This window comes from Apium graveolens, chromosome 3 (assembly GCF_009905375.1).
Source record: "Apium graveolens cultivar Ventura chromosome 3, ASM990537v1, whole genome shotgun sequence".
Lineage (NCBI taxonomy): Eukaryota > Viridiplantae > Streptophyta > Magnoliopsida > Apiales > Apiaceae > Apium > Apium graveolens.
In genome coordinates, this window is record NC_133649.1 from 267,270,573 (window position 1) to 267,293,292 (window position 22,720).

The window sequence follows — 22,720 nt, forward strand, 5'->3', positions numbered from 1 at the left end:
GATCAAGAAGAGCATCTGAGCTGGACATTCTTATCAATAAACTCAACAGGGTGATTCCAGAGGACACTCTCTTGCTCAATGAACTCAAAAAGGGTCAAATGATTGCATTTCCAGAAGCCTGCCTTCAACCAAGCAAGGGAGTGGCCTACATATGTTCCAACACTAGACAGTGTAAACATTTTCACATTTCTAACCACTGTGTCATGGGGAACAAGAAATTATTGATGATTATAGAAATAGATTTAAAGTCAAATAAAAATAAGACTGTTAGGATGTAGATGTTGAGTGGCATTTATGACACTTTATAATGCTCTATTAAGCTTTGAATTGGTGTAATTGTACTCAAGTTGTTGGTGATGTGGATCGCACCACAAAGAAAGGAAAAACAAGAAGAAAAGGGATAAGAAAAGAAAATGATATTTTAAAAGAACATGATCAATCTAGAAACGTGAACTTTGAATCTCAAATTGCTTAGATCAATCCAGAAACTAAGTAATTTAATCTAACCTTCAAAATAATCCAGTAGTTGAAGTTTAGAGAGAAGAAAAACTACTCATAGTTTATCTCAAAACAAAAGTTTTATATCATCCATTATCTATCTTAAAAGATTACATGAGAGGGGTATTTATAGGTTTAGACAATTACCCAAACCCAATAGAATTCCAAGAGAAATTCAATATCAGCTTGAATTAGCCAATATCCGAATCCTAGCACCTCTTTCTCTTCAAACACATCATTACGTATAAATTTAGATGTGTCTACTAGATCTTCTTCAATAACCAGGACTTTCTCAATATATTGCATGCTTTCTTCATGCTTCTCTGTCATAGCTTCTTTTGGAACTTGTTCCTATTTTATAACAATACTTGGTGTAATCTCAGCTAACATGTAACACCCTCCAAATTCGGGGTATAGATTTGGGGCATTACTAATAATAATTACTCACTAATCTCGCACAAGCGGAATATAATTGAAATAGTTACCCCGAACTACTACTACTCAGGATCTTTTAAGGTTAAGATTTGAAAACAAGAACCACATACTAACTTTATTACAAACCAAATAAAAACAATCCGTCTCAAGAACTCTCTTTATTACAAAACTTTATTCTATCTACATGCTCACCACACAACTTTTATTCAAACCATAATAGTACTTATCCTGTTACACCTGATCTGATAACTCAAAGCTCTCTTCAGGGATAGGGATGAACACCCTTGGTATAAGAGGGTCCCGCTGCTTGACTCGCTTCTTGACTACGCGGGTTCTGATGGGTTTCATTCTCTACCTTAACTGTAAGACAATAGGAATAACAATAAAAGAGGATGAGCCAAAATTGCTCAACAACCCTGCAACAATATAGATAGTATAAAGAGAGAGAAATAAGTGAACCAATAAGCTGCTGGTTTGATCAACCATCTGAGTCTGTATATACTAATAATTTGCCAATACTGGCGAGTGCCAAATGAACAAGACTGGAAACAAGAACCAATATATGCACTATAACCCGCTGATCAGTCAGGATACAGTGCGAATCTATACCCAACTGTATAGATCCAACCAATATAAAGAGTACTCAGGCAGCTATGGCCTATTAATTAAAGGTCTGAGTAAAACCCAGCCTGTATCGTAACCATCCAGTCCGAAGTTTAGCATCCGGAACAATCGGAATGCTTTTGATGTATCCCAACATCAGGATATATCATAATATATGTAACAAGGGTAAAAATATTAGAATATGAATAGAGGATTCAATAAATTGGGAGAAATCAAGAATCGAAATGAAATAGAAACAAGAATCAATAGATATGTATCAGTGCATATGAACAAGAATTATCAAAGTGTAATTGATATGTAAAATGGAATATAATTCACTATTCTGAATTTAGAATAGGGGAAAAACTTGCCTCGCGCGTACTTAACCTGATTCAACTCACCGCCTTTTGTCCCTAGCTTACTCTGCCTTGCTAACACTGAACCAATCATGGAAAGATAGTTGTTTAGATAACTTACTATATACGTGTATCTGGAATTGATATCACGTAACCTTATAAGTCTACCCATGCGTTTCTATCTGATTCGCATATATACACATATATTGATATAGCACATAGGTTCACATAATCACATAAAGCACATAGCACATAAAGCACATAATCAATTTTTAGACTTATAATTATTATTTTTTTAGAATTGATTCTAAACTCATACCTGCATTAACTAGCCTTATCTGACTTTATTATAATTTTTCGGGATTATTTGATTAAATTATACCCCTATTAGGGCCTACGAACTATTAATTATCACAAGACCACTCTCTTCCGGAAGAAAGTATAACTTACAATTATTTTTATTGGATTCGTTTCATTGTTCTAGGTCTAGGGGTCTTCGTTTCGCTCAAATCGGACTAACGGTTGAATTATTATGAATTAAACAAGATTTAATTAATTAATAATTAATAATAAATAATTAATTATAATTAAATAATCCTTAATTATATTTTTACATAATTAGTTAATAATTATTGTATTTTAAAATAATTAATCCCTAATTATTAGAATTAATTATAATTTATTAAAATTATTTACAAATTATTATCACTTACTCAATTAGATCGATTATTTACAAATAACTAATCGATACAAATAACTGATACGATACTTATCGAATAAATAAATATTATTCGAATCATAATTCAACGAGCAACTACTCGTATAAATACGAGCTACTCGCGATTCTCGAATAACTATCGAACTGTTATTATTATTATAACTTATACAATTCGTTAATTAATTATCGATATTTAATTATTCGATACGAATAATTAGTACGATATTCTTCGACTAAATATCGCTCGATTAATAATTCTAACTTAACGAATCACGACTCGAATAGGTACGAGTTACTCGGAATATTTAACTAATTAACGAATTATTATTCATATTATTCGATTATTTTTAATCCTTATTTATTAATTATTTACCTAATTATTAATTAATTACCTAATTATTAACTAATTAGATAACTAATAAATAATTAAATAGATAACTAATTTCAAATTTCTAAATTAATAAAATAATTCAGAAATTATTAATAATACTTTTCAGAATTTAAATCTAATTTTTATTTACTTTTTAGAATTATTAAAAACTGATTTTTACTTTAATAAAATATAAATAAATAATTAAAATTCCAGAAACATAATTCTGGAACTGATTTTTGGTTTTATTGGATCAAACCCCGGGTCGAAACCGGGTTGGAAACCGGGTCGAACCCGGGTCTTCAAGAACACGGCCAGGCTGCCCAGAATCCGGCAATGGTGACCGGTTCCGACGAGTTTTCCGACGAGCAATTCCCAGCTTTCAGGCCATCGTTTCTGCAAGGTTCTTGTCCCGTTCGACTCCACGTGACTGCAGCAACACAACCCCGTTGTCCTCTTTCGTCTCCGTTGCACAGGTTGTCTTCTCCGGCCAAGAACAGAGCTTCTCCGGCGGCTTCGATTTGGCACAACCACGAACCATTTGAATCGATTCTTTGCAGGTTTTCATTCAAAATCACTCGAGAAACACACCCATGCCAACAACATCGCCTAATAACTCCGGGAACAATTTCTCCGGCCAAATCAAACAATTTTCCGGCCAAATACTAAACTCACAGATTCTTACACGAAAAATTACAAATAATATATCAAAATAAAGCTTATTAGTTCTACAATCAAACCCCTATAATCAAAACAATCTCAGATTCATACAAAATCAAAAACGAACTAAAATAAAATTGTATAAACTTGAAACTAAGAACTAACACTTAGAACAATCGTTTGTTCAAATAAATAACATAAATCGATTGTAACCAAGTACAGGAAACTATACCAAGCATCAAAATCAACCCAGAACCCCAGAATCAAAACCCCCAATTTCAGTTCATGAACCCTAAAATATGAATTGAAAATCTAAGCATCAAAACATGAAATTGATGGTATGAACAGAAAGTAGACATCAAGAGCTTTGTTTTGGTTACTCACATGATCAAAACGGGTAACAGAATCACTCTCAAATCTGCAGTTTAATTCCCTGGTTGTTCTTCACCCCCACTTTCTAATTTTTTTATTTTCTGATTTTTAACAATTAATTAATGAATAATTAATAATAAAATAGGTATTTATACTAATGAAAATAAGACCCCTAAATAAAATTAAGGGTCTAATTATACATCTAATAAAAATATTTGGCCCCAATTTTTATAATTTTTGGGTATTAATAATGAATTTTTAAATATCCAATAAATACAAAATTAATGTCAAAAATTCTCAAAAATTGTGAATATTACAAAAATGCAAAGAAAAATAAGATATGATAATTTCATGATCATATAAAAATAAAAATGTGATTTTTGTGGGGCTTTTGGTACCCGAAGGGGTCCGGAAAAGTCATTTTTCACGAAAAAAAGGTAAATTTGTAAAACGTTTAGGGGTTCAGAATAGCGATATGGGATAGGGCATTTTTTGGCAAAATAGGGCCAATGATTTTGTTTGAAATACGGGCTTTTAAAACATAGTTTTGAGCTGTACAGGTTTTGATATAATATATATATAACTGATGATAAAATGCTCAATAAATATCCAAAACACGTTTGGATCAAAACAGCCAACACATAGCACATATCAGTTAGGGTTTAACGACTTAACACATTTAACCACATAATAATACACATAATTTATCATTATTATAATATAATACAAGCGTAATTCCTCGGTCATTACATTCTCCCCCCTTTAACAAGATTCTGTCCTCAGAATCACATTATGCAAATAACTGAGGATACCTTTCTAACATTTCACTCTCAAGCTCCCAGGTTGATTCCTCAACCACTGGGTTTCTCCATAAAACTCTCACTAATGATACAGACTTATTTCTTAATATCCTCTCTTGCCTATCTAGAATTCTTATTGGCTGCTCTACATATGACAAATCTGCCTGAAGTTCTACTGGTTCATATTCTATTACATGCCTTGTATCAGGATTATACTTCTTAAGCATAGATACATGAAATACATTGTGAATGTGCTGCATATGGGGTGGTAGAGCTAATTCATACGCAACCTTCCCAATTTTCTTTAAAATCTCAAATGGTCCAACGTATCGTGGCTTCAATTTCCCTTTATTGCCAAATCTGGTCAATCCTTTCCATGGCGATATTTTGAGCAATACGCGTTCTCCTTCCTGATAGTCCACATCCTTCCTTGCTTGGTCTGCATATCTGCTTTGCCTGTTTTGTGCTGTCTCGATTCGTTTTCGAATGAGTTTAATCCTTTCTTTTGTCTGCTGAATTAATTCTGGACTCAAAATCTTGCATTCTCCAACTTCATCCCAATGCACTGGTGATCTGCATTTCCTTCCATATAATGCTTCATACGGTGGCATTCCAATACTGGCGTGATAGCTGTTATTATAAGAAAATTCCACTAGGGGTAAATGTTCATCCCAACTACCTTCAAAATCGATCGCACAAACTCGTAACATGTCTTCAATCATTTGAATTGTCCTTTCACTTTGACCGTCAGTTTGCGAATGATAGGCTGTACTCATATTCAACTTCGTTCCTAGACATTCTTGGAATTGTCTCCAAAATCTTGAATTGAAACGAGGATCTCGATCCGATACAATTGATACTGGTACTCCATGACACATCACAATTTCTTTAAGATATAAATGCACTAGCTTGTCCAATGAAAATCTCTCATTAATTGGAAGAAAATGTGTTGATTTCGTCAATCGATCAATAATAACCCAAATTGCATCGTGATTGGCTTTCGTCCTTGGAAGTCCCACTACGAAATCCATCGCTAGATGTTCCCATTTCCATTCTGGAATGTCTAATGGTTGCAATAACCCACTAGGACGTTGATGCTCTGCTTTAACTCGCTGGCATGTGTAGCATTTACTCACCCATTCTGCTATCTCCTTCTTCATATTCGGCCACCAAAAGTTTTCCTTCAAATCGCGATACATTTTCGTGCTTCCTGGATGAATGGAATACTTCGAATTGTGCGCATCTCGCATAATTTCTTCTTTTAATTCTACTACGTTAGGGATCCAGATTCTTGACATAAAACGTAAAATTCCTTCATTATCTTTCTGAGTTGTAATCTCTTCTCCTGTTAAGTTGTCGTCTTGACTCATCACTTTATCTTGACAATGGCGAATCTTTTCTAGCAACCCTGGTTGAAAAGTCATAGCGTAAATAGTTCCTGCAGATTCATGAGGAATACGAATCTCAATTTCCAATTTGTCGAATTCTTTAACCAATTCTTCACATGAAGTTAACCGATTCAATCTTTCTTTTCTGCTTAGTGCATCTGCCACAACATTTGCTTTTCCTGGATGATAACTGATTGTAACATCATAATCTTTAATCAATTCCAGCCATCGACGTTGTCGCATGTTCAGTTCCTTTTGAGTGAAGATATACTTCAGACTTTTATGATCCGTATAGATTTCGCATTTTTCACCGTACAGATAATGTCTCCAAAGCTTCAATGCAAATACAATTGCTGCCAATTCCAGATCATGCGTAGGATATTTCTGCTCATGAGGTTTAAGTTATCGCGACGCATATGCAATGACGTTACCATGTTGCATCAACACACATCCTAAACCACGATATGAAGCGTCACTGTAAATAACAAAATTTCCTTGCTCGTCTGGCAGTACTAATACTGGTGCAGTCACCAACCGATTCTTCAACTCTTGAAAACTTTCTTCACATTTACTATTCCATTCGAACTTTTCACTTTGTCGAGTTAATTTGGTCAACGGTGTTGCTATCTTCGCAAAATCTTTGACAAATCTTCGATAATATCCTGCCAAACCTAAGAAACTTCGAACCTCTGTCGGCGTCTTTGGTCTTTCCCAATTCAGTACAGCTTCAATCTCTGCTGGATCAACTTGAATGTCTTCTCTGCTGATGATATGCCCTAGAAACTGCACTTCTTTCAACCAAAATTCACATTTTGAAAATTTTGCATAAAGCTGCTCCTTTCGTAATATCTCCAATGTCGTTCTTAAATGCGCTGCATGCTCTTCTCCCGTCTTTGAGTAGATCAAAATGTCATCAATAAATATAATGATAAACTTATCCAAATACTTCTTGAATATTCGATTCATCAAATCCATAAACGCTGCAGGTGCATTCGTTAATCCAAAAGCCATCACAAGAAATTCATAGTGTCTGTACCTCGTTCTAAATGCTGTCTTTGGAATATCTTCGGCCTTGATCTTTAACTGATGATAGCCTGATCGTAAGTCGATTTTCGAAAACCATGCTGCTCCTTTTAATTGATCAAATAAATCATCAATGCGAGGTAAAGGATATTTATTCTTGATAGTTAACTTGTTCAACTCATGATAATCAATACACAGTCGCATACTGCCATCCTTCTTTTTCACGAACAATACTGGCGCGCCCCATGGGGATACACTTGGCCTTATAATTCCTTTGTCAAGAAGTTCTTGCAACTGCTTTGCTAATTCCCTCATTTCAACAGGTGCCATTCGATATGGAGCTTTCGAAATTGGTTCAGTCCCTGGCGTCAAGTCAATAGTGAACTCGATTTCTCGATCTGGTGGAAGTCCTGGTAATTCGTCTGGAAAAATATCAAGAAATTCACAAACTAATGGAATATCTTTAATCTGTGAATTTCCCTTATCAGCATCACGTACATAGGCTAAATAAGCTTGACATCCTTGGCGTAGCAATCTTCTCGTTTGCATTATTGATAGGAATTTCTGCTTTTGCTTCTCACCTTTGAATATTACCGTTTCATTTTCTTCAGTTTGCAATTTCACTCTCTTATTCGCACAGTCAATTTGAGCATTATTACTAGATAGCCAATCCATTCCTAGAATAACATCAAACTCCCCTAACCTAAAAGGTATCAAATCAACTAAAAAATGACATCTTCCTATCTCAATATCACAACTCGGGCATACTCGATCTAATGCAACCTGATCATTATTCGCTAATTTTATGACTAACACTTCATCTAACCACTGTACCTCACAATTTATTTTAGAGATAAAAGCTTCAGAAATAAAAGATCTAGTAGCTCCTGAATCAATCAATACCAAAGCATTTACGGAATTTACAGGAAGTGTACCTGCAACCACATTCGGACTCTGTACCGCTTCCTTCATTGACATGTTGAAAGTCCTTACTTTGGGCTGATATTGCTGTGGTAGTGGAGGTGGAGGTAATGCTAAAACTCTTGGAATACTAGCGGCCATTGCAATTCCTCTGCAGTCTCTGGCGATATGTCCTTTTCTTCCACATTGAAAACAAGTAAATTCTGCTTTTCCCATCGGACATTCTCCAGAATAGTGTCCCCTTTGCTTGCACTTGAAACACGTGACATTTGGCTTGTTGCAAATTCCCGTATGCTTTCTACCACACGTTCTGCAATCAGGTACAGGCGATCGAATAAGCCTTTGCTGAGTTGGGGCAGGTAGTCGATTACCCATCCTCTGGTTGTTTTGTTCTGGCCTCCTAAAGTTTACTTTTCCTCGAGCTTGAAATCCCGGCCTTTTGTTGAAACGATTCTGAAAATTCCCTGGTCCTTTCTCTTTCTGAGTTGCTTCGCTTTCTCCTTCAATAATCATAGCCTTCTGAACAATAGTCGTATAAGTTGTTAATTCAAACACAGCTACCCTGCTACGAATCCATGGTTTTAGTCCTTGCTGAAATCTTTTGGCCCGCTTCTCATCCGTATCCACCTGCTCTGGAACAAACCTTGCCAATTCAGTAAACTTGGTCTCATAATTCGCAACCGATAAGTTGTCTTGTTTCAGCTCCAGGAACTTGATCTCCATCTGGTTTTTCATAAAACGAGGAAAATATTTCTCCAAGAAAAGATCAGTGAATCTATCCCAGGTCACCACACCTTCTTCTTCCAAAGCTTTCTTCGATTCCCACCAGTAATTAGCTTCGCCTTTCAGGAAATAGCTAGAAAATCCGTCTTCTGCTCTTCCTCAACCTTTACCAACGAAAAAGCCTTTTCCATCTCTTTCAGCCAAGCTCTCGCTTTTGTAGGATCCGTGGAACCCATAAATTCTGGTGGCTTCACCGACTGAAATTGCTTGAAAGTGGTCGTAGGCGCTGCTGGTGGTACTTGATGTCCTGGATGAGCGGCTTGCTGTAACATCTGTTGCTGGAACTGCTGTTGTTGCTGCTGCATTTGTTGTTGCATCATCAACATTTGCTGTTGCATGAGATTAAACATCTGATCCATCTGTTTATTATTGTTTTGGCCCTCGGTGTTCCCATTCGATGAATAGGGTTGTGTTTTTCTTTTAGGTGCCATCTTTCTGGTAAATAAACAACGGTCTTCTTTAATAACAGTATATTAAACATATATTAAAATAGTCGATTTGAGAAAATAAAACAGCTTATTAAATAACTGAATAGATAAAACAGTATGATGTGTTTTTTTTTACATAAGGATACAACATGATCGTAAATAAAACTACATTTGTAAATATGTAATGGTACTGAAATAAATATAAATGCTTAAATAACTGAAAATAAAATAAAGAAACGTGCAAAAGATCATCTCGTATATATACATGTAGAACACCAGCTACAGGTGTCAGTGCTTGATACAAAAACCTATGATATAACAGTCATACTGCTACTACTACTATCGGTCAAGTTCAGTAACTACACTCATACACACTAGTCATACAATACTATGCTGCCTCTATCTACAAAATATACATAATACCACACTCATTGATCTGCTGGTCTCAAAATCCTGGTGGTACGTGGCTCAACTCCTCCTGCAATGCCTCTAGCACTGCCTCGGTAAGTCCCAATGCTCTGCGATATGATGTCTCTGCACTAAGATCCTGCTGTCTCAAATCAGTAAGCTGCTGCGAACTAACCCGGTGAATATGATGTAGCCTCTCTCTCAGTATATAATCCGGTCGTAATGCTCTGACAGGACCATCCGTCTGTGTCTCATACAACCCAAGAATCTCCCTACACTGGTTCTGCCATCTAATCCTCTCCTCCCTCTCTGCCTGAAAGCGCTGGTAAGTCACGGTATGATGCTCCCGAAGATCAGTGCTGGAACCTCGAGAAGGTAATGGTCCATCCACCACAATATCATCCATAAACTCTGGCTGAGGAAACTGATAAACTCCTAGAATAGGTGCATAAATGGCTAATGGAGCAGGAAATAAGACAGGATGCTCCATCGGCGCATACACTGGCGGCTCTGCCTCTAACTCCATATGTGGCAGCTCTGGAATCTCGACTGGTGGCATAGGAATCTGAGGCTCTAAATCCTCCCACTGCGGAAGGTCAATCATGTCAGGAATATCGAACATCGGGAACTCTAGTGGTGGAAAATCTGGTATCTCTGGCTCAAAATATGGAAAATAATCTACGAAACCTGGTACCTCTGGGGGAAGTGGTATCTCTGGTGCTGGCTCAGGTGGCAATGGAGGTAAGATCTGCTCTGACACTGGGGCTACTATCGGTGCATCCACTGGATCTGTCTCGGTCCTCTCCGTAGATGATGATAAAGAAGCCATCTAATATACATAAAATAATAACACAAAAACAATCAAATCACAATCCAAAACTCATAACTTCTAATCACATAGACAAACAATCCTAACATTCTTACTCTCATCCTATCTCATTTTCCTATCTTATCTTAGCCCTAACGTTCTTGTTTTCAAAGGTCAAACCTAAGCTCTGATGCCAACTGTAACACCCTCCAAATCCGGGGTATAGATTTGGGGCATTACTAATAATAACTACTCACTAATCTCGCACAAGCGGAATATAATTGAAATAGTTACCCCGAACTACTACTACTCAGGATCTTTTAAGGTTAAGATTTGAAAACAAGAACCACATACTAACTTTATTACAAACCAAATAAAAACAATCCGTCTCAAGAACTCTCTTTATTACAAAACTTTATTCTATCTACATGCTCACCACACAACTTTTATTCAAACCATAATAGTACTTATCCTGTTACACCTGATCTGATAACTCAAAGCTCTCTTCAGGGATAGGGATGAACACCCTTGGTATAAGAGGGTCCCGCTGCTTGACTCGCTTCTTGACTACGCGGGTTCTGATGGGTTTCATTCTCTACATTCTATTGTAAGAATTTCATTTTCTCATCCACAAATAGGAGTTAACCTAGTTAAGCCTATAAGGATTCTCTCTTGAGTCATTGTGTATTAATACAGAAATAAGTAGTCAAAACAGCTGCTCCAGCGAAGACTTTAGATGCGGACATAGCTCATGGCGAAAGGAAAGGTCTTGAAAATCACTGTAAGACAATAGGAATAAATATAAAAGAGGATGAGCCAAAATTGCTCAACAAGCCTGCAACAATATAGATAGTATAAAGCGAGAGAAATAAGTGAACCAATAAGCTGCTGGTTTGATCAACCATCTGAGTCTGTATAGACTAATAATTTGCCAATACTGGCGAGTGCCAAATGAACAAGACTGGAAACAAGAACCAACATATGCACTATAACCCGCTGATCAGTCAGGATACAGTGCGAATCTATACCCAACTGTATAGATCCAACCAACATAAAGAGTACTCAGGCAGCTATGGCCTATTAATTAAAGGTCTGAGTAAAACCCAGCCTGTATCGTAACCATTCAGTCCGAAGTTTAGCATCCGGAATAATCGGAATGCTTTTGATGTATCCCAACATCAGGATATATCATAATATATGTAACAAGGGTAAAAATATTGGAATATGAATAGAGGATTCAATAAATTGGGAGAAATCAAGAATCGAAATGAAATAGAAACAAGAATCAATAGATATGTATCAGTGCGTATGAACAAGAATTATCAAAGTGTAATTGATATGTAAAATGGAATATAATTCACTATTCTGAATTTAGAATATGGGAAACACTTGCCTCGCGCGTACTTAACCTGATTCAACTCACTGCCTTTTGTCCCTAGCTTACTCTGCCTTGCTAACACTGAACCAATCATGGAAAGATAGTTGTTTAGATAACTTACTATATACGTGTATCTGGAATTGATATCACGTAACCTTATAAGTCTACCCATGCGTTTCTATCTGATTCACATATATACACATATATTGATATAGCACATAGGTTCACATAATCACATAAAGCACATAGCACATAAAGCACATAATCAATTTTTAGACTTATAATTATTATTTTTTAGAATTGATTCTAGACTCATACCTGCATTAACTAGCCTTATCTGACTTTATTATAATTTTTCGGGATTATTCGATTAAATTATACCCCTATTAGGGCCTACGAACTATTAATTATCACAAGACCACTCTCTTCCGGAAGAAATTATAACTTACAATTATTTTTATTGGATTCGTTTCATTTTTCTGAGTCTAGGGGTCTTCGTTTCGCTCAAATCGGACTAACGGTTGAATTATTATGAATTAAATAAGATTTAATTAATTAATAATTAATTATAAATAATTAATTATAATTAAATAATGCTTAATTATATTTTTACATAATTAATTAATAATTATTGTATTTTAAAATAATTAATCCCTAATTATTAGAATTAATTATAATTTATTAAAATTATTTACAAATTTTTATCACTTACTCAATTAGATGGATTATTTACAAATAACTAATCGATACAAATAACTGATATGATACTTATCGAATAAATAAATATTATTCGAATCATAATTCAACGAGCAACTACTCGTATAAATACGAGCTACTCGCGATTCTCGAATAACTATCGAACTGTTATTATTATTATAACTTATACAATTCGTTAATTAATTATCGATATTTAATTATTCGATACGAATAATTAGTACGATATTCTTCGAATGAATATCGCTCGATTAATAATTCTAACTTAACGAATCACAACTCGAATAGGTACGAGTTACTCGGAATATTTAACTAATTAACGAATTATTATTCATATTATTCGATTATTTTTAATCCTTATTTATTAATTATTTACCTAATTATTAATTAATTACCTAATTATTAACTAATTAGATAGCTAATAAATAATTAAATAGATAACTAATTTCAAATTTCTAAATTAATAAAATAATTCAGAAATTATTAATAATACTTTTCAGAATTTAAATCTAATTTTTATTTACTTTTTAGAATTATTAAAAACTGATTTTTACTTTAATAAAATATAAATAAATAATTAAAATTCCAGAAACATAATTCTGGAACTGATTTTTGGTTTTATTGGATCAAACTTCGGGTCGAAACCGGGTTGGAAACCGGGTCGAACCCGGGTCTTCAAGAACACGGCCAGGCTGCCCAGAATCCGGCAATGGTGACCGGTTCCGACGAGTTTTCCGACGAGCAATTCCCAGCTTTCAGGCCATCGTTTCTGCAAGGTTCTTGTCCCGTTCGACTCCACGTGACTGCAGCAACACAACCCCGTTGTCCTCTTTCGTCTCCGTTGCACAGGTTGTCTTCCTTCCGGCCAAGAACAGAGCATCGGCCGGCGAGCTCCATCACGAACTCCGGCGGCTTCGATTTGGCACAACCACGAACCATTTGAATCGATTTTTGCAGGTTTTCATTCTAAATCACTCGAGAAACACACCCATGCCAACAACATCGCCTAATAACTCCGGGAACAATTTCTCCAGCCAAATCAAACAATTTTCCCGGCCAAATACTAAACTCACAGATTCTTACACGAAAAATTACAAATAATATATCAAAATAAAGCTTATTAGTTCTACAATCAAACCCATAATCAAAACAATCTCAGATTCATACAAAATCAAAAACGAACTAAAATAAAATTGTATAAACTTGAAACTAAGAACTAACACTTAGAACAATCGTTTGTTCAAATAAATAACATAAATCAATTGTAACCAAGTACAGGAAACTATACCAAGCATCAAAATCAACCCAGAACCCCAGAATCAAAAACCCCCAATTTCAGTTCATGACCCTAAAATATTGAATTGAAAATCTAAGCATCAAAAACTGAAATTGATGGTATGAACAGAAAGTAGAGATCAAGGGCTTTGTTTTGGTTACTCACATGATCAAAACGGTAACAATCACTCCAATCTTCTGCAGATTTATTCCTGGTTGTTCTTCCACCCAAAACACCCCCACCTTTCAATAATTTTTGTTATTTTTCTGATTTTTACAATTAATTATGAAATAATTAAATAAAATAGGTATTTATACTATAAAATAGACCCCTAAATACATTAAGGGTCTCAATTATACATCTAATAAAAATATTAGGCCCAAGTTTTGATAATTTTTGGTAATTAATAATGAATTTTTAAATATCCACATAAATACAAAATTAATGTCAAAAATATCCCAAAAATTGTGAATATTACAAAAATGCAAAGAAAAATAATATGATAATTTCATGATCATATAAAAATAAAAATGTGATTTTTGTGGGGCTTTTGGTACCCGAAGGGGTCCGGAAAAGTCGTTTTTCGCGAAAAAGGTAAATTTGTAAAACGTTTAGGGGTTCAGAATAGCGATATGGGATAGGGCATTTTTGGCAAAATAGGGCCAATGATTTTGTTTGAAATACGGGCTTTTAAAACATAGTTTTGAGCTGTACAGGTTTTGATATAATATATATAACTGATGATAAAATGCTCAATAAATATCCAAAACACGTTTGGATCAAAACCCAACACATAGCACATATCAGTTAGGGTTTAACGACTTAACACATTTAACCACATAATAATACATAATTTATCATTATTATAATATAATACAAGCGTAATTCCTCGGTCGTTACATTCTCCCCCCCTTTAACAAGATTCTGTCCTCAGAATCACATTATGCAAATAACTGAGGATACCTTTCTAACATTTCACTCTCAAGCTCCCAGGTTGATTCTTCAACCACTGGGTTTCTCCATAAAACTCTCACTAATGACACAGACTTATTTCTTAATATCCTCTCTTGCCTATCTAGAATTCTTATTGGCTGCTCTACATATGACAAATCTGCCTGAAGTTCTACTGGTTCATATTCTATTACATGCCTTGTATCAGGATTATACTTTTTAAGCATAGATACATGAAATACGTTGTGAATGTGCTGCATATGGTGTGGTAGAGCTAATTCATACGCAACCTTCCCAATTTTCTTCAAAATCTCAAATGGTCCAACGTATCGTGGCTTCAATTTCCCTTTATTGCCAAATCTGATCAATCCTTTCCATGACGATATTTTGAGCAATACGCGTTCTCCTTCCTGATAGTCCACATCCTTCCTTGCTTGGTCTGCATATCTGCTTTGCCTGTTTTGTGCTGTCTCGATTCGTTTTCGAATGAGTTTAATCTTTTCTTTTGTCTGCTGAATTAATTCTGGACCCAAAATCTTGCGTTCTCCAACTTCATCCCAATGCACTGGTGATCTGCATTTCCTTCCATATAATGCTTCATACGGTGGCATTCCAATACTGGCGTGATAGCTGTTATTATAAGAAAATTCCACTAGGGGTAAATGTTCATCCCAACTACCTTCAAAATCGATCGCACAAACTCGTAACATGTCTTCAATCGTTTGAATTGTCCTTTCACTTTGACCGTCAGTTTGCGGATGATAGGCTGTACTCATATTCAACTTCGTTCCTAGACATTCTTGGAATTGTCTCCAAAATCTTGAATTGAAACGAGGATCTCGATCCGATACAATTGATACTGGTACTCCATGACGCATCACAATTTCTTTAAGATATAAATGCACTAGCTTGTCCAATGAAAATCTCTCATTAATTGGAAGAAAATGTGCTGATTTCGTCAATCGATCAATAATAACCCAAATTGCATCGTGATTGGCTTTCGTCCTTGGAAGTCCCACTACGAAATCCATCGCTAGATGTTCCCATTTCCATTCTGGAATGTCTAATGGTTGCAATAACCCACTAGGACGTTGATGCTCTGCTTTAACTCGCTGGCATGTGTAGCATTTACTCACCCATTCTGCTATCTCCTTCTTCATATTCGGCCACCAAAAGTTTTCCTTCAAATCGCGATACATTTTCGTGCTTCCTGGATGAATGGAATACTTCGAATTGTGCGCATCTCGCATAATTTCTTCTTTTAATTCTACCACGTTAGGGATCCAGATTCTTGACGTAAAACGTAAAATTCCTTCATTATCTTTCTGAGTTGTAATCTCTTCTCCTGTTAAGTTGTCGTCTTGACTCATCACTTTATCTTGACAATGGCGAATCTTTTCTAGCAACCCTGGTTGAAAAGTCATAGCGTAAATAGTTCCTGCAGATTCATGAGGAATACGAATCTCAATTTCCAATTTGTCGAATTCTTTAACCAATTCTTCACATGAAGTTAACCGATTCAATCTTTCTTTTCTGCTTAGTGCATCTGCTACAACATTTGCTTTTCCTGGATGATAACTGATTGTAACATCATAATCTTTAATCAATTCCAGCCATCGACGTTGTCGCATGTTCAGTTCCTTTTGCGTGAAGATATACTTCAGACTTTTATGATCCGTATAGATTTCGCATTTTTCACCGTACAGATAATGTCTCCAAAGCTTCAATGCAAATACAATTGCTGCCAATTCCAGATCATGCGTAGGATATTTCTGCTCATGAGGTTTAAGTTGTCGCGACGCATATGCAATGACGTTACCATGTTGCATCAACACACATCCTAAACCACGATATGAAGCGTCACTGTAAATAACAAAATTTCCTTGCTCGTCTGGCAGTACTAATACTGGTGCAGTCACCAACCGATTCTTCAACTCTTGAAAACTTTCTTCACATTTACTATTCCATTCGAACTTTTCACTTTGTCGAGTTAATTTGGTCAACGGTGTTGCTATCTTCGCAAAATCTTTGACAAATCTTCGATAATATCCTGCCAAACCTAAGAAACTTCGAACCTCTGTCGGCGTCTTTGGTCTTTCCCAATTCAGCACAGCTTCAATCTTTGCTGGATCAACTTGAATGCCTTCTCTGCTGATGATATGCCCTAGAAACTGCACTTCTTTCAACCAAAATTCACATTTTGAAAATTTTGCATAAAGCTGCTCCTTTCGTAATATCTCCAATGTCGTTCTTAAATGCGCTGCATGCTCTTCTCCCGTCTTTGAGTAGATCAAAATGTCATCAATAAATACAATGATAAACTTATCCAAATACTTCTTGAATATTCGATTCATCAAATCCATAAACGCTGCAGGTGCATTCGTTAATCCAAAAGCCATCACAAGAAATTCATAGTGTCCGTACCTCGTTCTAAATGCTGTCTTTGGAATATCTTCGGCCTTGATCTTTAACTGATGATAGCCTGATCGTAAGTCGATTTTCGAAAACCATGCTGCTCCTTTTAATTGATCAAATAAATCATCGATGCGAGGTAAAGGATATTTATTCTTGATAGTTAACTTGTTCAGCTCACGATAATCAATACACAGTCGCATACTGCCATCCTTCTTTTTCACGAACAATACTGGCGCGCCCCATGGGGATACACTTGGCCTTATAATTCCTTTGTCAAGAAGTTCTTGCAACTGCTTTGCTAATTCCCTCATTTCAACAGGTGCCATTCGATATGGAGCTTTCGAAATTGGTTCGTCCCTGGCGTCAAGTCAATAGTGAACTCGATTTCTCGATCTGGTGGAAGTCCTGGTAATTCGTCTGGAAAAATCAAGAAATTCACAAACTAATGGAATATCTTTAATCTGTGGATTTCCCTTATCACATCACGTACATAGGCTAAATAAGCTTGACATCCTTGGCGTAGCAATCTTCTCGTTTGCATTATTGATAGGAATTTCTGCTTTTGCTTCTCACCTTTAATATTACCGTTTCATTTTCTTCAGTTTGCAATTTCACTCTCTTATTCGCACAGTCAATTTGAGCATTATTACTAGATAGCCAATCCATTCCTAGAATAACATCAAACTCCCCTAACCTAAAAGGTATCAAATCAACTGAAAAATGACATCTTCCTATCTCAATATCACAACTCGGGCATACTCGATCTACTGCAACCTGATCATTATTCGCTAATTTTATGACTAACACTTCATCTAACCACTGTACCTCACAATTTATTTTAGAGATAAAAGCTTCAGAAATAAAAGATCTAGTAGCTCCTGAATCAATCAATACCAAAGCATTTACGGAATTTACAGGAAGTGTACCTGCAACCACATTCGGACTCTGTACCGCTTCCTTCATTGACATGTTGAAAGTCCTTGCTTTGGGCTGATATTGCTGTGGTAGTGGAGGTGGAGGTAATGCTAAAACTCTTGGAATACTAGCGGCCATTACAATTCCTCTCCAGTCTCTGGCGATATATCCTTTTCTCCCACATTGAAAACAAGTAACTTCTGCTTTTCCCATCGGACATTCTCCAGAATAGTGTCCCCTTTGCTTGCACTTGAAACACGTGACATTTGGCTTGTTGCAAATTCCCGTATGCTTTCTACCACACGTTCTGCAATCAGGTACAGGCGGTCGAATAAGCCTTTGCTGAGTTGGGGCAGGTAGTCGATTACCCATCCTCTGGTTGTTTTGTTCTGGCCTCCTAAAGTTTACTTTTCCTCGAGCTTGAAATCCCGGCCTTTTGTTGAAACGATTCTGAAAATTCCCTGGTCCTTTCTCTTTCTGAGCTGCTTCGCTTTCTCCTTCAATAATCATAGCCTTCTGAACAACCGTATAAGTTGTCAATTCAAACACAGCTACCCTGCTACGAATCCATGGTTTTAGTCCTTGCTGAAATCTCTTGGCCCGCTTCTCGTCCGTATCCACCTGCTCTGGAACAAACCTTGCCAATTCAGTAAACTTGGTCTCATAATCCGCAACCGATAAGTTGTCTTGTTTCAGCTCCAGGAACTTGATCTCCATCTGGTTTTTCATAAAACGAGGAAAATATTTCTCCAAGAAAATCAGTGAATCTATCCCAGGTCACCACACCTTCTTCTTCCAAAGCTTTCTTCGATTCCCACCAGTAATTAGCTTCGCCTTTCAGGAAATAGCTAGAAAAATCCGTCTTCTGCTCTTCCTCAACCTTTACCAACGAAAAAGCCTTTTCCATCTCTTTCAGCCAAGCTCTCGCTTTTGTAGGATCCGTGGAACCCATAAATTCCGGTGGCTTCACCGACTGAAATTGCTTGAAAGTGGTCGTAGGCGCTGCTGGTGGTACTTGATGTCCTGGATGAGCGGCTTGCTGTAACATCTGTTGCTGGAACTGCTGCTGTTGCTGCTGCATTTGTTGTTGCATCATCAACATTTGCTGTTGCATGAGATTAAACATCTGATCCATCTGTTTATTATTGTTTTGGCCCTCGGTGTTCCCATTCGATGAATCGGGTTGTGTTTTTCTTTTAGGTGCCATCTTTCTGGTAAATAAACAACGGTCTTCTTTAATAACAGTATATTAAACATATATTAAAACAGTCGATTTGAGAAAATAAAACAGCTTATTAAATAACTGAATAGATAAAACAGTATGATGTGTTTTTTTTTTACATAAGGATACAACATGATCGTAAATAAAACTACATTTGTAAATATGCAATGGTACTGAAATAAATATAAATGCTTAAATAACTGAAATAAAATAAAGAAACGTGCAAAAGATCATCTCGTATATATACATGTAGAACACCAGCTACAGGTGTCAGTGCTTGATACAAAAACCTATGATATAACAGTCATACTGCTACTACTACTATCGGTCAAAGTCAGTAACTACACTCATACACACTAGTCATACAATACTATGCTGCCTCTATCTACAAAATATACATAATACCACACTCATTGATCTGCTGGTCTCAAAATCCTGGTGGTACGTGGCTCAACTCCTCCTGCAATGCCTCTAGCACTGCCTCGGTAAGTCCCAATGCTCTGCGATATGCTGTCTCTGCACTAAGATCCTGCTGTCTCAAATCAGTAAGCTGCTGCGAACTAACCCGGTGAATATGATGTAGCCTCTCTCTCAGTATATAATCCGGTCGTAATGCTCTGACAGGACCATCCGTCTGTGTCTCATACAACCCAAGGATCTCCCTACACTGGTTCTGCCATCTAATCCTCTCCTCCCTCTCTGCCTGAAAGCGCTGGTAAGTCACGGTATGATGCTCCCGAAGATCAGTGCTGGAACCTCGAGAAGGTAATGGTCCATCCACCACAATATCATCCATAAACTCTGGCTGAGGAAACTGATAAACTCCTGGAACAGGTGCATAAATGGCTAATGGGGCAGGAAATAAGACAGGCTGCTCTATCGGCGCATACACTGGCGGCTCTGCCTCTAACTCCATATGTGGCAGCTCTGGAATCTCGACTGGTGGCATAGGAATCTGAGGCTCTAAATCCTCCCACTCTGGGGGAAGTGGTATCTCTGGTGCTGGCTCAGGTGGTAATGGAGGTAAGATCTGCTCTGACACTGGGGCTACTATCGGTGCATCCACTGGATCTGTCTCGGTCCTCTCCGTAGATGATGATAAAGAAGCCATCTAATATACATAAAAATAATAACACAAAACAATCAAATCACAATCCTAAACTCATAACTTCTAATCACATAGACAAACAATCCTAACATTCTTACTCTCATCCTATCTCATTTTCCTATCTTATCTTAGCCCTAATGTTCTTGTTTTCAAAGGTCAAACATAAGCTCTGATGCCAACTATAACACCCTCCAAATCCGGGTATAGATTTGGGGCATTACTAATAATAACTTCTCACTAATCTCGCACAAGCGGAATATAATTGAAATAGTTACCCCGAACTACTACTACTCAGGATCTTTTAAGGTTAAGATTTGAAAACAAGAACCACATACTAACTTTATTACAAACCAAATAAAAACAATCCGTCTCAAGAACTCTCTTTATTACAAACTTTATTCTATCTACATGCTCACCACACAACTTTTATTCAAACCATAATAGTACTTATCCTGTTACACCTGATCTGATAACTCAAAGCTCTCTTCAGGGATAGGGATGAACACCCTTGGTATAAGAGGGTCCCGCTGCTTGACTCGCTTCTTGACTACGCGGGTTCTGATGGGTTTCATTCTCTACCTTAACTGTAAGACAATAGGAATAACAATAAAAGAGGATGAGCCAAAATTGCTCAACAAGCCTGCAACAATATAGATAGTATAAAGAGAGAGAAATAAGTAAACCAATAAGCTGCTGGTTTGATCAACCATCTGAGTCTGTATAGACTAATAATTTGCCAATACTGGCGAGTGCCAAATGAACAAGACTGGAAACAAGAACCAACATATGCACTATAACCCGCTGATCAGTCAGGATATAGTGCGAATCTATACCGAACTGTATAGATCCAACCAACATAAAGAGTACTCAGGCAGCTATGGCCTATTAATTAAAGGTCTGAGTAAAACCCAGCCTGTATCGTAACCATCCAGTCTGAAGTTTAGCATCCGGAACAATCAGAATGCTTTTGATGTATCCCAACATCAGGATATATCATAATATATGTAACAAGGGTAAAAATATTGGAATATGAATAGAGATTCAATAAATTGGGAGAAATCAAGAATCGAAATGAAATAGAAACAAGAATCAATATGTATCAGTGCATATGAACAAGAATTATCAAAGTGTAATTGTATATAAAATGGAATATAATTCACTATTCTGAATTTAGAATAAGGGAAAAACTTGCCTCGCGCGTACTTAACCTGATTCAACTCACCGCCTTTTGTCCCTAGCTTACTCTGCCTTGCTAACACTGAACCAATCATGGAAAGATAGTTGTTTAGATAACTTACTATATACGTGTATCTGGAATTGATATCACTTAACCTTATAAGTCTACCCATGCGTTTCTATCTGATTCGCATATATACACATATATTGATATAGCACATAGGTTCACATAATCACATAAAGCACATAGCACATAAAGCACATAATCAATTTTTAGACTTATAATTATTTTTTTAGAATTGATTCTAGACTCATACCTGCATTAACTAGCCTTATCTGACTTTATTATAATTTTTCGGGATTATTCGATTAAATTATACCCCTATTAGGGCCTACGAACTATTAATCACAAGACCACTCTCTTCCGGAAGAAATTATAACTTACAATTATTTTTTTGGATTCGTTTCATTTTTCTGAGTCTAGGGGTCTTCGTTTCGCTCAAATCGGACTAACGGTTGAATTATTATGAATTAAACAAGATTTAATTAATTAATAATTAATTATAAATAATTAATTATAATTAAATAATCCTTAATTATATTTTTAAATAATTAATTAATAATTATTGTATTTTAAAATAATTAATCCCTAATTATTAGAATTAATTATAATTTATTAAAATTATTTACAAATTATTATCACTTACTCAATTAGATCGATTATTTACAAATAACTAATCGATACAAATAACTGATACGATACTTATCGAATAAATAAATATTATTCGAATCATAATTCAACGAGCAACTACTCGTATAAATACGAGCTACTCGCGATTCTCGAATAACTATCGAACTGTTATTATTATTATAACTTATACAATTCGTTAATTAATTATCATATTTAATTATTCGATACGAATAATTAGTACGATATTCTTCGACTAAATATCGCTCGATTAATAATTCTAACTTAACGAATCACGACTCGAAT